Source organism: Bufo gargarizans, chromosome 10, assembly GCF_014858855.1.
Source record: "Bufo gargarizans isolate SCDJY-AF-19 chromosome 10, ASM1485885v1, whole genome shotgun sequence".
Classification (NCBI taxonomy): Eukaryota; Metazoa; Chordata; class Amphibia; order Anura; family Bufonidae; genus Bufo; species Bufo gargarizans.
Genome location: NC_058089.1, coordinates 65,451,113 through 65,465,530, shown reverse-complemented (window position 1 = coordinate 65,465,530; position 14,418 = coordinate 65,451,113). Strand labels below are relative to the sequence as shown.

The 14,418-nt window shown below is 43.8% G+C and overlaps 1 protein-coding gene across 3 annotated transcripts in view; it reads right to left on the bottom strand.

Annotated features, from left to right (window-relative positions):
• MUS81 (MUS81 structure-specific endonuclease subunit) overlaps positions 1 to 14,418 on the bottom strand; it is a 391,902-nt gene that overhangs the window by 302,856 nt on the left and 74,628 nt on the right. Inside the window, exons 1-2 of one of the 3 annotated variants that reach the window (XM_044271088.1) lie at positions 7,661 to 7,677; positions 5,215 to 5,299 (exon numbers count right to left, since the gene is read on the bottom strand). The exons of the other annotated variants lie outside the window; for them this stretch is intronic. The gene's annotated coding sequence lies outside the window, so the exon portion shown is untranslated. Of the gene's footprint in view, positions 1 to 5,214; positions 5,300 to 7,660; positions 7,678 to 14,418 lie in introns of those variants that run through there. 3 annotated transcript variants of the gene reach the window in all.

Genomic DNA, 14,418 nt, shown 5'->3' with positions numbered 1-14,418 from the left:
TAGTTTACGACCACATATGGGGTGTTTCTGCAAACTACAGAATCAGGGCAACCCATTTTGAGTTTTGTTTGGCAGTTAACCCTTGTTTTACTCCTGGAAAAAATTGATTATATTGGAAAATTTTCCAAAAAATAGAAATTTCTAAATTGTTTCTCCATCTGCCATTAACTCTTGTGGAACACCTAAAGGGTTAACAAAGTTTGTAAACCCAGTTTTGAATACCTTGAGGGGTGTACTTTCTTAGATGGAGTCACTTTTTTGAAATTTCTATTCTAGGGGTGCAACAGGGGGCTTCAAATGGGACATGGTATAAACAAAACCAGTCCTGCAAAATCTGCCTTCCAAAACCCATATGGTGTTCCCCTCCTTCTATGTCCTGCCGTTTGGCCAAACAGTAGTTTACGACCACATATGGGGTGTTTCTGCAAACTACAGAATCAGGGCAACCCATTTTGAGTTTTGTTTGGCAGTTAACCCTTGTTTTACTCCTGGAAAAAATTGATTATATTGGAAAATTTTCCCAAAAATAGAAATTTCTAAATTGTTTCTCCATCTGCCATTAACTCTTGTGGAAGACCTAAAGGGTTAATAAAGTTTGAAAAAACAGTTTTGAATACCTTGAGGGGTGTAGTTTCTAGAATGGGGTCATTTTTGGGAGGTTTCTATTATCTAAGCCTCACAATATGACTGCAAACCTGAACTGGTCCATAAAAAGTGGGATTTTGAAGATTTCTGAAAAATTTCAAAATTTGCTTCTAAACTTCTAAGCCTTGTAACATCCCCAAAGAATAAAATATCATTCCCAAAATGCTACACACATGAAGTAGACATATGGGGAATGTAAAGCCATCACAATTTTTGGGGGTATTACTATGTATTACAGAAGTAGAGAAACTGAAACTTTGAAATTTGCTAATTTTTCAAAAAAAATTGTAAAAATTTTATTTTTTGGTGCAAAAAAATTAACTTTTTTGACCCAATTTTAGCAGTGTCATGAAGTACAATATGTGACGAAAAAACAATCTCAGAACGGCCTGGGTAAGTCAAAGCGTTTTAAAGTTAGGAGCACTTAAAGGGACACTGGTCAGATTTGCAAAAAATGGCCAAGTCCTTAAGGTGAAATAGGGCTGAGTCCTTAAGGGGTTAAAGAGGCCCTTTCGTGGGTCCAAAGAATATGAACTTAGTAGTAGGCTGCATAGAGCGGCGCCCAGGGATCTAAGTGCACTTACTATTAGAAAAAAAAAACTCCCTGGCTCTGAGCGCTGCGCTGTGATTGGTCAGCGCTGCTCTCATGGAGACTGAGAGACACTGGCGTCTCCTCCTCCTTGCTCTGAATGTTGAAAATACCCGGGGCCACAGCGGGCGAACGGAAGGGCGCCCAGGACTAATAGTAAGTGCACTTAGATCCCTGGGTGCCGCTCTATGCAGCCTACTAAGTTAATATTCTTTGGACCCATGAAATGTCCTCTTTAACTTCTTTATACAATTGTCTGCAGCGGTATCACAGACCCTGCACCCTGCCTCAATAACAGGGCATGCGATGTGGCACCTGAGGGGTTAATTGCCGCGTCATGCCCTGTTATTGAGGTTGGGGGCCGGGTCTGTGATACCGCTGCCTATACTTATGTTTTACATTCATTGGTGGCGCAGTGGCGACAGCTCCTCCCCTCCTCCTCCCTGCTATCTCCCCATTGGTGGTAGTGGCGGCTGCGTCACAGTGGAGAGGGAGGGACTCCTTCCTTCTCCACTGACTGTGCTACTGAAGAGAACTTGGGCTGCGCAGGATCACAGCGGTACAGTCGCAAATGGCGACAAGACTAAAAAGTCTTGTCGCCATCTGCAAATTTTAAGGCGCATTGGCGACCGTTTTGGTCGCCATCTGGAGCCCTGGGTGGTATGCCAAATGGTTCGGCAGCCCACCCAAACCAGACAATAACAAAGCTCCTTGCTGTAAGGAGCTTTGCTATTGGTAATTTCAGGCACCAGCAGCATCGCTACTCTGCCTGTGCAGTTCATAGTGCATCCTGCCATGATTAATGGCAGGGAAAAGTCGAAGGCATATTGGTACGCCTTAGACTTTTTTCAGAGAGTATAATGGCCTGTAGACAGGCATCTATGATGCATATACTGGCGTTATTGCAACCTCTGATTGCACGTGAAGGATTATATTCAAGTGGGCTTGATGAAGGGGAACACCTAGCCTTCAGTTTATCTTGTGGGAGCTAGTTTCTTTTTTGTTGGTTAAAAAAATAGGGGTCTTAGAACTTACAGGGAATTTAAATCACAGTTAAAGGGGTTGTCCAAGTTATATTTATTGATGACCTATCCTCAGGATAGGTCATCAATATCAGATCGGCTGGGGTTAGACACCCGGCACCCCGTCGATCAGCTGTTTGAAGAGAAGGCGCGCGCTGTGCTAGCGCTGCCTCCCCTTCACTGTTTATCTTCTAGCTGTTGCATCTGCAGCGGTGAGCAGGAGTAATTACACCCAAGCCATCCCATTCATTTTTATGGGACGGCTCGTTCCTATACGCTTGTATAGGAGCGATTCGTACCATTGAAATGAATGGGACGGCTTGGGTGTAATTACACCTGCTCAGCGCTGCAGATGCAACGGCTAGAAGGTAAACAGTGAAGGGGAGGCAGCGCTAGCATGGCATGCGCCTTCTCTTCAAACAGCTGATCGGCGGGGGTGCCGGGTGTCGGACCCCAGCCAATCTGATATTGATGACCTATCCTGAGGATAGGTCATCAATAAATATAACTTGGACAACCCCTTTAAAGCCTTTTTATTACTTGGGTCAACTGCTTTAGATATCCTTCCACAAGCTTCTCACTATAGGAATTTGGGCCCATTCCTCCTGACAAAATTGGTGTAACTGAGCTATGTTTGTTGGTCGTCTTGCTCGCACCTGCCATTTCAGCTTTGCTCATAAATTTTCAATAGGGTTCAGGTCAGGGCTTTGTGATGGCCACTCCAAAACATTGACTTTGTTATCCTTAAGCCACTTTGTAACCAGTTTGGCAGTATGCTTCGGTTCATTGTCCATTTGGAAGACCCATTTCCGCCCAAGTTTTAACCTTCTGGCTGATGTCTTGAGATATTGCATCAGTATTTTCACATAATCTTACCAGCTTCCGCCATCATCTTCACAAGGTCTTTTGCCTTTTTTCTTGAGTTGATATGCACATGTCGGACCAGAGCATGTTCATCGCTGGGACACAGAACCCGTCTCCTTCCTGAGCGGTATGATGGCTGGACATTCCCATCTTGTTTGTACTTTCAGGTACCTTGAAATTGCACCCAACGTTGAGCCAGACTTGTGCAAGTCCACAATTCTCTTCCTGATATCTTGCCTAATTTCTTTAGACTTTACCATGATGTCACATTGTGTTTAAGGTGTGCATTTAAATACATTCACAGGTGTGTCTCTAATTAACTCAAATGTGGTCAACAAACAGAAGCTTCCAAACACATGACATCATCATATGAGTGGTCCAGAATTGTTTAAAGGCATAGTAATCTTAGTGCATGTAAAATTTTGACATTGCAGAGAGTAAGGCTACATTCACACATCCGTGTTTTGCGGATCCACAAAACACGGACATCGGCGATGTGCGTTCCGCATTTTGCGGACCGCACATCGCCGGCACTTAATAGAAAATGCCTAATCTTGTCCGCAATTGCGGACAAGAACAGGACATGTTCTATTTTTTTCGGGAACGGAATTGCGGACCCGGAAGTGTGGGTCCGCAATTCCGTGTCCGGGCAGCACATCGTGCTGCACCATAGGAATGAATGGGTCCGCATATCCATTCCGCAAAATGCGGAACGAAATTGCAGACGTGTGAATGGACCCTAATACAAATGCATTATTCTGGCATTTGGCAAATAATAAAAATTATGGTAATCCTAATTAACCAAAAACTGGGAAGGTTTATTCAGATTTTATGTCAGATATTGAGAAAAACATGTGTATGTGTCTTTTTATATAGTGTATGTAAACTTCTGGTTTCAACTGTATATGTACCAGACAAATAAAATGAAGTTAAAGGTCACCTACTGTCCTAAGGAACTGCTCAATCATGGCACAAACAGGGAAAACTACAGAGCATTTAGTACCACAAAGGAGCAACTAGGCAACCAATAAAGGTGTTTTACTAGTAAAATGACCATGTTGACTGGTTGGATATGAGTCTGAGGCATTGTATGATTAGTCTAGTTTCAACATTAGATGGCCCAGAAAAGACCATTGTGTGTTGAAAATATTGTATCCTGAGGCTATTGTTTCGTGTGGGACCAGTGTATTTGTTAAATTAGAAAAATCTGAATAGGGGGTTTAGGAAATATCTTTTCATCCTCTCTTGACTTCCTGTGTGTGACTCTGGTTCAGTATTGTATCTTTAGTCTGCCATTTTTGATCCTCATAGTACTCTCCTGGTTCTGACTTTATTGGCCCGACTCATGGTTATAGTCTCCTGGATTTTGTTCTGTTATGTTGTAACATTTTTTCCTGTCTCTCATTATCTGATTAGTTTTTTGTTCTGTTAACCCCCGCACTTAGCAACGAAGGAAACATCGTCCAGTTGGGGGATGCCGTTTAGAGCACATAATCCATAGGGAGAGTGGCTGGTTAGAGACTAGGGGGTGCACTATTCCCTACCTATGTGACAGTCTAGCCAAGTTTGATCACTAGCACTTGGGGACAGAGACCCTTTTCTAAGAGCTCTAAAATAGCTTTAAAGCAAAACTTGAATTGCGAGGGCGTACATTGCATGTCCTTGGTTATTAAATTGCCATCCTGTAAGGACGAACAAGATATGCCCTTGGCAAGAAGAGAGTTAAAAGGAAAATAAAGTTTTTATTTTATTTTGTAAGATATGAAGAAGAAAAGAATTTTAACAAAATATCTGTGGGCCAACTCAGACCTTTTATATCATCTGTAAGATCAATAAGAAATCTTACACTTCTTGCATTACAAGGGTGCTATTACTTACATATTGCAGCAACAGTCAAGTGGTGTATCGCATGGCGAAATGATATGGATTTTATAGGTGGAGCAAACTTTACAACAAACCATGGCACTTTAGTGCACCGTAGCCACAATGAGTAATAACACCATAAAGAACTTCATATAAAGCTGCCATGCAGCTTTACAAGTCTTCCCTAATTTTGTATAAAAGATGAATGGACATTGTATAAATCACTTTTACCTCATGTCACCCCTAGTGGTCAGGGACCTCACGTTTCAACAGGCTCAGTTGCCTACAGTAACCAGAAGAGTAATCCAAAAGAGTTCTGAAAAATGAAATGTGGAATCTGATTAGTTGCGATGGGCAACTAAGCCAGTTTTCCTTTACACCAGTTCTGATAAATCTTGTCATGGACATCAACTCAAAATAAACATGTGAAATAGGGTAGTATTGTGATACTTGATAGCAAAACACCAACAAAGCCACGTACATTCCACATTTTATGTAACGTCCAGCCCATAGAACAGACCTATTTTATTTTTGGGGAGGACAATGTGACTAAGAAATGGTGAATCACACTTTTTTTTATATGTTTTTTTCTGTTATGGCGTTCACCGCATAAGAGATATTTTTTTATATTTTAATATTTCGGACTTTTTGGATGTGGCAATATGTAATGTTTATTTATTTATTGTTTATATTAGCCCCCTTAGGGGGCTAGAACACTTGTCCTATTCACCCTAATAGAGCTGGGGTTGGGGGGGGGGGCGCACTGTGACACCAATGTTTATAATACTGGGGTTGGGGGGGCACACTGCACCACCAATGAAGATAACTAACCTTTTAATACAAATATAGGCGATGGGTGCGGCCGGCAGAATCACATACCCGGCCACTATGACAAGGCGCTGCGATACACGCGAAATAGCCCCTCAGATGCAGCGGACGGGCATTCTGGTCACATCTGACAATGCTGAATCCACTGAACTGAGTCAATTAACACACCTGGGATTGACGGGAATTGCAGCACCCTGTCATAGAGGCCGGGTATGTGATACCGCCGACACCTACATTTGTATTTAATGGTTACTCATATGCATTGTTGGCACAGTGGCCTCCCCCCTCAGTATTATAATAATGTTAATTATTTTCATTGGTGGCGCAGTGTGCCCGCCCCACCCCAGTATTATAATCATTGGTAGCAGTGGCATCAGCCCATCAGAGCCCCAGCAGTGAAATTTTGGTTACCATGGCATCCAGGATTCTGCGGAAGCCATCCATCGCTGTCATAATAAGCTCCCTGTTGCCATGTGCATAAGGCCCAGGGCAGCAGGGACAGTGTGAAATCCTATTCAACCTAATAGAGTTCTATTACAGTAAATAGGACAAAGGATTAAAAGATCCCAGGTTCTAGCCCCTTAACACCTTAAGGACTCAGCCCTATGTCACCTTAAGGCAGGGCCGTCTTTACCAAGGGGCAAAAGGGGCAGCTGCCCTGGGCCCAGTTGCTCCTGGGGGGCCCAAGGCAGCTGCCTCTTGAGCCCTGCAATCTACTGCCCCGGGTGTCAGGCTGTCGGCTACACAGGCATCATGATCGTACTGTGTTAATGATCTTAAATCTAGGACCTTAATGAGTTTTGATCTAGGACCTTAATGACATCATTACCATGTGACCAGTAACCTAGCAATTACTGGTCACATGGCTATGAAGTCATCACAGGTCCTGTGGAGTGTTGCAGAAGTTAACTGTGGAGCTTTTTTGTGTAAAGATTACATCAGAAAAAGGTGACAGGGGCTGTTATGTTAATATACTGTAAACTACTGTATAGTGGGGTGCTGTATACTGTGTGGTGGGCTGTATACTGTGTGGTGGGCTATATATTGTGTAATGGGCTGTATATTGTGTGGTGGGCTGTATACTGGGGGGGGAGGCCTGTATACTGTGTGGGGGCCTGTATACTGTGTGGTGGGCTGTATACTGTGTGGTGGGCTGTATACTGTGGGGGCCTGTATAGTGTGGGGGGCCTGTATAGTGTGGGGGGCCTGTATAGTAGGGGGGGAGTGCTATACTGCTGTACTGTATAGTGTGGGGGGCTGTATACTGTGGGTGCGGTATAGTGTGGAGTGCTATACTGCTGTACTGTATAGTGTGGGGGGCTGTATCGTGTATAGTTTGGGGTGCTGTATACAGTGAGGTGTTGTATACCGTGAGGTGCTGTATACTGTGGGCTGCTATACTGCTCTACTATATACTGTGGGGTACTGTATAGTGTGGGGTGCTAAACTGCATACTGTGTGGTGCTGTATACTATAGGGTGCTAAACTGCAAACTGTGGGGTGCTGGTGTGCACTGTAACACTAGGGTGAGCCGAGCCCTGGTCTCCTTCCTGCAGAGCGGTGCCCACTTCCAGCCTGAGCCCAGCTGCCCAGAGCACTGATCCTGAGCCGCTCGAGTCTTCAGAACTGGGAGCATTTACAGTCATTCACTGGACTCTACCAGATGTGTGGATTTTTTGTGTGTGTGTTGTGGTGGAGGGCGCGATTGCCTGCTAAGGTGTGGGAAGGCGGGATCCAGGGGGCCCAAGTAAATTTTTGCCCAGGGTCCAATCAATATTAAAGACGGCCCTGCCTTAAGGACTTGGCAAATCACTTTAAGTGCTGATAACTTTAAAACGCTTTGACTTACCCAGGCCGTTCTGAGAACGTTTTTTGGTCACATATTGTACTTCATGACACTGCTAAAATTCTGTCAAAAAAGTAAAAAAAAATTTCACCCAAAAATACCAAATTTACCAAAAATTGGAAAAATTTGCAAATTGAAAAAGTTTCGGTTTCTCTACTTCTGTAATACATAGTAATACACCCCCCCCCCCCCCCCCCCAAAAAAAATTTGGATGACTTTACATTCCCCATATGTCTACTTCATGTTTGTATCATTTTGGGGATGTCATTTTATTTTTTGGGGATGTTACATAACTAAGAAGTTTAGAAGCAAATTTTTAAATTTTTCAGACATTTTCCAAATCCCACTTTTTATGGACCAGTTCAGGTCTGAAGTCACTTTGTGAGGCTTACGTAATAGAAACCACCCAAAAATGACCCCTTAAGGTATTCAAAACTGATTTTACCAACTTTGTTAACCCTTTAGGTCTTCCGCAAGACTTCATGGCAAATGGACATAAAATTTAAGAATTTAGATTTTTTTGAAAATTTTACAATGTAATCAATATTTTCCAGGAACAGAGCAAGGGTTAACTGCCAAACAAAACTCAATATAGGTTGCCCTGATTCTGTGGTTTGCAGAAACACCCGATATGTGGTCGTAAACTATTGTTTGGCCAAACGGGAGGACATAGTAGGAGGGGAACGCCATATGGTTTTTGCAGGACTGGTTTTGTTTATACCATGTCCCATTTCAAGCCCCCCGTTGCACCCCTTCTAAATTTTGGAATTTCTATTTTTTGGTAAATTTTCCATTTTAACCCTTACTTTATTACTGGAAAAAATGGGTTAACAGCCAAACAAAACTCAATATGGCTTGCCCTGATTCGGTAGTTTGCAGAAACACCCCATATATGGTCGTAAACTACTATTTGGCTAAACGGCAGGACATAGAAGAAGGGGAACGCCATATGGTTTTTTGGAAGGTTGATTTTGCTGTACTGGTTTATTTACACCATGTACCCTTTCAAGCCCCCTGATGCTCCCCTAGAGTAGAAACTCCATAAAAGTGACCCCATCTAGGAAACTACGGGATATGGTGGTTGTTGTTTTGAGACTATTTTAGGGTAAATATGATTTTCGGTTGCTCTATATTACACTTTTTTGAGGCAAGGTAACAAAAAATGTAAATTCTAAAATTGTATCTACATTTGCTATTTAGTTTTGTGGAACACCTAAAGGGTTAACACAGTTTGTAAAGTAACTTTTGAATACATTGAGGGGTGTAGTTTTCTTAGATGGGGTCACTTTTTTGGAGTTTCTAGTCTAGGCTACCGGGGGGGGGGGGGGGCTTCTAATAGGACATGGAGTAAATAAACCAGTCCATCAAAATCCGCCTTCCAGAAACCATGTGGAGTTCCCTTCGTTCTATGCCCTGCCGTGTGGCTATATAGCCATTTACGACCACATATGGGGTGTTTCTGCAAACTACAGACTCAGGGCAATAAATATTTAGTTTTGTTTGGCTGTTAACCCTTGCTTTATTACCGGAAAAAAAGGATTCAAATGGAAATTTTGCCCAAAAAGACATCCCTCTTGTCCTTATACCTGACCAGCCACAGGTTTTCACTGGTAAGGGCACGGGTCTCACCCCTAGGGATAGGTACCTGGAGAGGGTAGGTAGGGAGGCCGCGTTGATTTCTCTGCACGGTCCCACAAGCGGACGTGGATCAGGCAGCAAGGGACCTGAATAAGGGAATGCTAGTATAAAAGTTATCTACGTACAAGTGGTAACCCTTATCTAGCAGTGGGTACATAAGGTCCCACACAAGTTTCCCGCTAACACCCAGAGTGAGGGGACATTCTGGGGGTTCAATACACAGCAAGTGGCAGGGAAGGGGTCTAGGGTCTCAAAGCCTGGAAAACAATAAATTTGAATAAAGTATTTTTTTCTAACTAACTTTTCCCTTCTATCCCTGCCTAACGGTGCCTCTCCCTCACTGACCCTAACATACCTGGAGGGTGATGGGTGCAGGAGGGTGATGGGTGCCGATGACGGGGAGATCGCAGGAGCTGGTGAGGATGATGCTGGACGGTGCAGGTGCTGAAACGGGAAGAGGAGGGGAGAGAGGAGCGCCAAGAGTTTGAATCTCCCGCCTCTCTCCCCACACCAATCAACACCTTGGACAGCACTGCCACCCCCTTATCAGCACCACGGCCAGCACCGCCTCTCCCAAATGTTCGGACTGTGATTTGTGGTGTGCAATTACCTGTGCATCGCCGGACTTGTGAGGAAAGATGGCAGCCCGCATGTGTTCGCGGGTGAACAATGAGAACTGGCCATCAATGATCATGAGGTTTTTTTGCCTTCTTGAACAACTTTGCAGAATAACAGGCTGAACTGGAAGAACGGATATCTTTTTTTAGCCTATGTTAATATGTAGTGTGCATGAAGCCCTTGTTATTACTTCTTCAAAACATTACTAATTCTTATTATTATTACTAATTCTAAACACTGACCAAAACTCTTTTCTCCCCATTAAAAACACACACAGAGCCGAGCAAGTATGTGTATGGGGGAGTCAGAACTCATCATCAGGTTCCTGCTGCCTATTGTTCGAAAGGTTCTCACAGGATAGAAAGCTATGTTTTAACAACTTCCAGATCAGGCCTAATTTTGCAAATCTGACGTGTCACTTTATGTGATAATAACTTTGGAATGCTTTTACTTCTCGTGACACATTGTACTTTATGACAGTGGTAAATTTAAGTCGATATATTTCACCTTTATTTCTATTTTTTTTAAAAATCAAAATTTGACCAAAAATTTAGAAAAGTTCACAATTTTCAAAATGTATATTCCTTTGCTTTTTAGGCCTCTTTCACACTTGCGTTGTCCTGATCCGGCGTGTACTCCACTTGCCGGAATTACACGCCGGATCCAGAAAAACGCAAGTGAACTGAAAGCATTTGAAAATGCTTTCAGTGTTACTATGGCACCCAGGACGCTATTAAAGTCCTGGTTGCCATAGTAGGAGCGGGGGAGCAGTATACTTACAGTCCGCGCGGCTCCCGGGGCACTCCAGAGTGACGTCAGAGCGCCCCATGCAATCACATCATCCATGCGCGTGGGGCGCCCTGACGTCACTCTGGGGCGCCCCGGGAGCTGCACGGACGGCAAGTATGCTGCTCCCCCGCTACACTTTACCATGGCTGCCAGGACTTTAGCGTCCCGGCAGCCATGGTAACCACTCTAAAAAAGCTAAACGTCGGATCCGGCAATGTGCCGAAACGGCGTTTAGCTTAAGGCCGGATCCGGATCAATGCCTTTCAATGGGCATTAATTCCGGATCCGGCCTTGCGGCAAGTCTTCAGGATTTTTGGCCGGAGCAAAAAGCGCAGCATGCTGCGGTATTTTCTCCAGCCAAAAAACGTTCCGTTCCGGAACTGAAGACATCCTGATGCATCCTGAACGGATTTCACTCCATTCAGAATGCATTAGGATAAAACTGATCAGGATTCTTCCGGCATAGAGCCCCGACGAAGGAACTCTATGCGGGAAGACAATAACGCAGGTGTGAAAGAGCCCTAAGACAGACAGCCATACCACATAAAACACTTATTAACCCCTTAGGGTACATGTACGGCGCATGGTCTGCCGGGTGCTGGGCAGGATCGCGGGTGTAAGAGTGTAAGAGTGTAAGAGTACCGGCAGGCATCCATGCCGGGTAAGGGCAGCATGGTGTCTTTCCGCCCTCCCTGCAGCTCCAAGCACACATCGCAGCGCAGGAAGCAGAAAGGGAAGGGGGTCATAGGGAGGTAACCGATGCTGAACTAGTCAGCACCGGTCTCCTCCGAGGTCAGGCAGGGGACTCCAGTGTTTGGGGTTCCCTGCCAGCGCTGCGATTGGCTGGAATAATACTCCAGCCAATGGCAGCACTATAGCAGCACAAGAAAGGGCTGAACCTGTCTGCAGGCAGCCATTCTAGCTGGTGACTGCGTGCAGAGAGGTTCTGTGCTTTTTTTTTTGTGCTACTTGTTGGCTTGCTAGGACTTGTAGTGCACCACCACTGCTTACTGGTACCTGTGAAAAGAAAAACTTCTGGAACATCTGCTGCAGTGATTTTTTTTTTAATCCACCCCCTTCTTTCCCAAACGCTAATCCCTGTCCCTATCCCCCTCCCATCCGATTTTACCTATGGCAAAAAAATTGGGACTTTTTTTTGTCACTTTTTATCTTTTTTTTCCTGCTCTGCACCAATTTTTCTGTGTGAGCTGAGAACGCCAAGCGCTGTTCAGTCCGTAATCCACTGTTCAGCACCTGGGCTCATTTTATTTTTTCATGTGTGCTTTTTTTATTTTTTTTTATAATAGTTAGAATCTTATATATATATACTTAGCGTTAAATAGAAATCGATTTTAGGTAGTGTTAGTGTGGATTTTTGCACGCACTTAACCCTTTCACGACCGCAATCTGTATATATACACGTGATAGCTGCACATACCCAGTGCAGCTACCACGTATATATACGTTCTGGCAGCTCTTTAATCCAAGCGCTGCCCCTGCCCTGTATGCTGTCACGGACAGCATACAGTGCAGTAATGCCGGCAAGGGACCAATCGGAGTGGCCCCTTGCCGGCAATCGATCCGATTGGTTAGTCTGTGCAGACTAACCAATCGGATCGCGGCAGTGAAAAAATGCCGGTTTCAGGCTCTGATCTGCGCTCTGCAGATCAGAGCCTGAAAGCCGATAGTGTTCCTCATGCCCCCCGATCCTCCAAGCCTTTGGTGCCCCTCTGTGGTCCCCCGTCCCCCCCCCCCCGATCTGTGCCCCGCTGATCTGTGCCCAGCTGGCGCTCATCTCCTTCCTGCCCTGATTAGCATGCGGTCCGCCCCCTCCCCGCCCCCTGCATTAATTTTCTGGCCGCCCCTCCTGCCCCAGCCTCCCTCAATATTGTCCCTACCCCCCGATTCCCCATTCTGTGTGTGTGACGGCGGCGGCTCCATTCCTGAGCCGCCGCCATCAGCAGAGTGTCAGCTCTATGCTGACACTCTCCTGTAACTCGATAGATGCTGCGGTTGCGGCATCCATCGGGTTAACAGAGGGAGGGGGCTCCCTCTATCCACCATCGGGGCTGCAGCGCTGTGATCGCAGCACCCGATGGTTGCCATGGCAACCGGACGCTTTGCAAAAGCATCCGGTTGCCATGGCAAAGGCGTCCAGTGCTGCCACCTACAGGCAGTCTGGAAGTATTATACTTTGTAATGCAAGAGCATTGCAAAGTATAGTACAACTATCAGCCCCACTGGATCTTCAAGATCCAAGAGGGAACTGATAAAAAAAAAAGTGAAAATAATAAAAAATAAATCAATAAATAAATAAAAATGTAAATAAAAAAAAGACATTGCCTTTTCCTATAAAAAAATGAAAAAATAAAATAAAATACACATATTAGGTGTCACCGCGTCCGTAACGACCTTCTCTATAAATATATCACGTGATGGACCCCGTCCGATAAACACCATAAAAATAAAATAAAAAAAACAGTGCCAAAAAAGCTAATTTTGTCACCTTACATCACAAAAAGTGCAACAGCAAGCAATCAAAAAGGCTTATGACCCCCAAAATAGTACCAATCAAACCGTCACTTCGTCCCGCAAAAAATGATACCCTATTTAAGACAATCGCCCAAAAAATAAAAAAGCTATGGCTCTCAGACTATAGAGACACTAAAACATCATTTTTTTGGTTTCAGAAATGCTATTATTGTGTAAAACTTAAATAAATAAGAAAAAGTATACATATTAGGTATTCCCACGTCCGTAACGATCTTCTCTATAAAACTATCACATGACCTAACTCCTCAGATGAAGTTCCAAAACAGCCAATTTTTGGGTCACCTTGCCCCATAAAGTGTAATAATGAATGATCAAAAAATCCTATGTACCCAAAAATGGTACCAATAAAAACCTCCACACTTTCTGCAAAAAACGAGCCCCTGCACAAGACGATCGGCAGAAAAATAAAAAATATATGGCGTTCAGAAAACCAATCCAGCACAATCTGCCTTCCAAAAACCGTATGGCATTCCTTTCCTTCTTCGCCCTGCCGTGTGCCCGTACAGCAGTTTACGGCCACATGTGGGGTGTTTCTGTAAACCGCGGAATCAGGGTAATAAATATTGAGTTTTGTTTGGCTGTTAACCCTCAATGTGTTAAAGAAAAAAAATATATAAAATGGAAAATCTGCCAAAAAAGTGAAATTTTTAAATTTCATCTCCATTTTCCTTTAATTCTTGTGGAACGCCTAAAGGGTTAACAAAGTTTGTAAAATCAGTTTTGAGTAACTTGAGGGGTGTAGTTTCTACAATGGGGTCATTTATGGGGGTTTCCACTATGTAAGCCCCACAAAGGGACTTCAGACCTGAACTGGTCCTTAAAAAGTGGGTTTTGGAAATTTTCTTAAAAATTGTAAGAATTGCTTCTAAACTTCTAAGCCTTCTAACGCCCTAAAAAAAAATATGACATTTCCAAAATGATGCCAACATAAAGTAGACATATGGGGAATGTTAAGTAATAAATATTTTATTAGGTATCACTTTCTGTTTTAGACGCAGAGAAATAGAAATTTGGAAAATTGTGAATTTTTCCTAATTTTGGGTAAATTTGGGATTTTTTCATAAATAAAGGTGAAATATATTGACTCAAATATATGACTATCATGAAGTACAATGTGTCACGAGAAAACAATCTCAGAATGGCGTGGATAAGTAAAAGTGTTC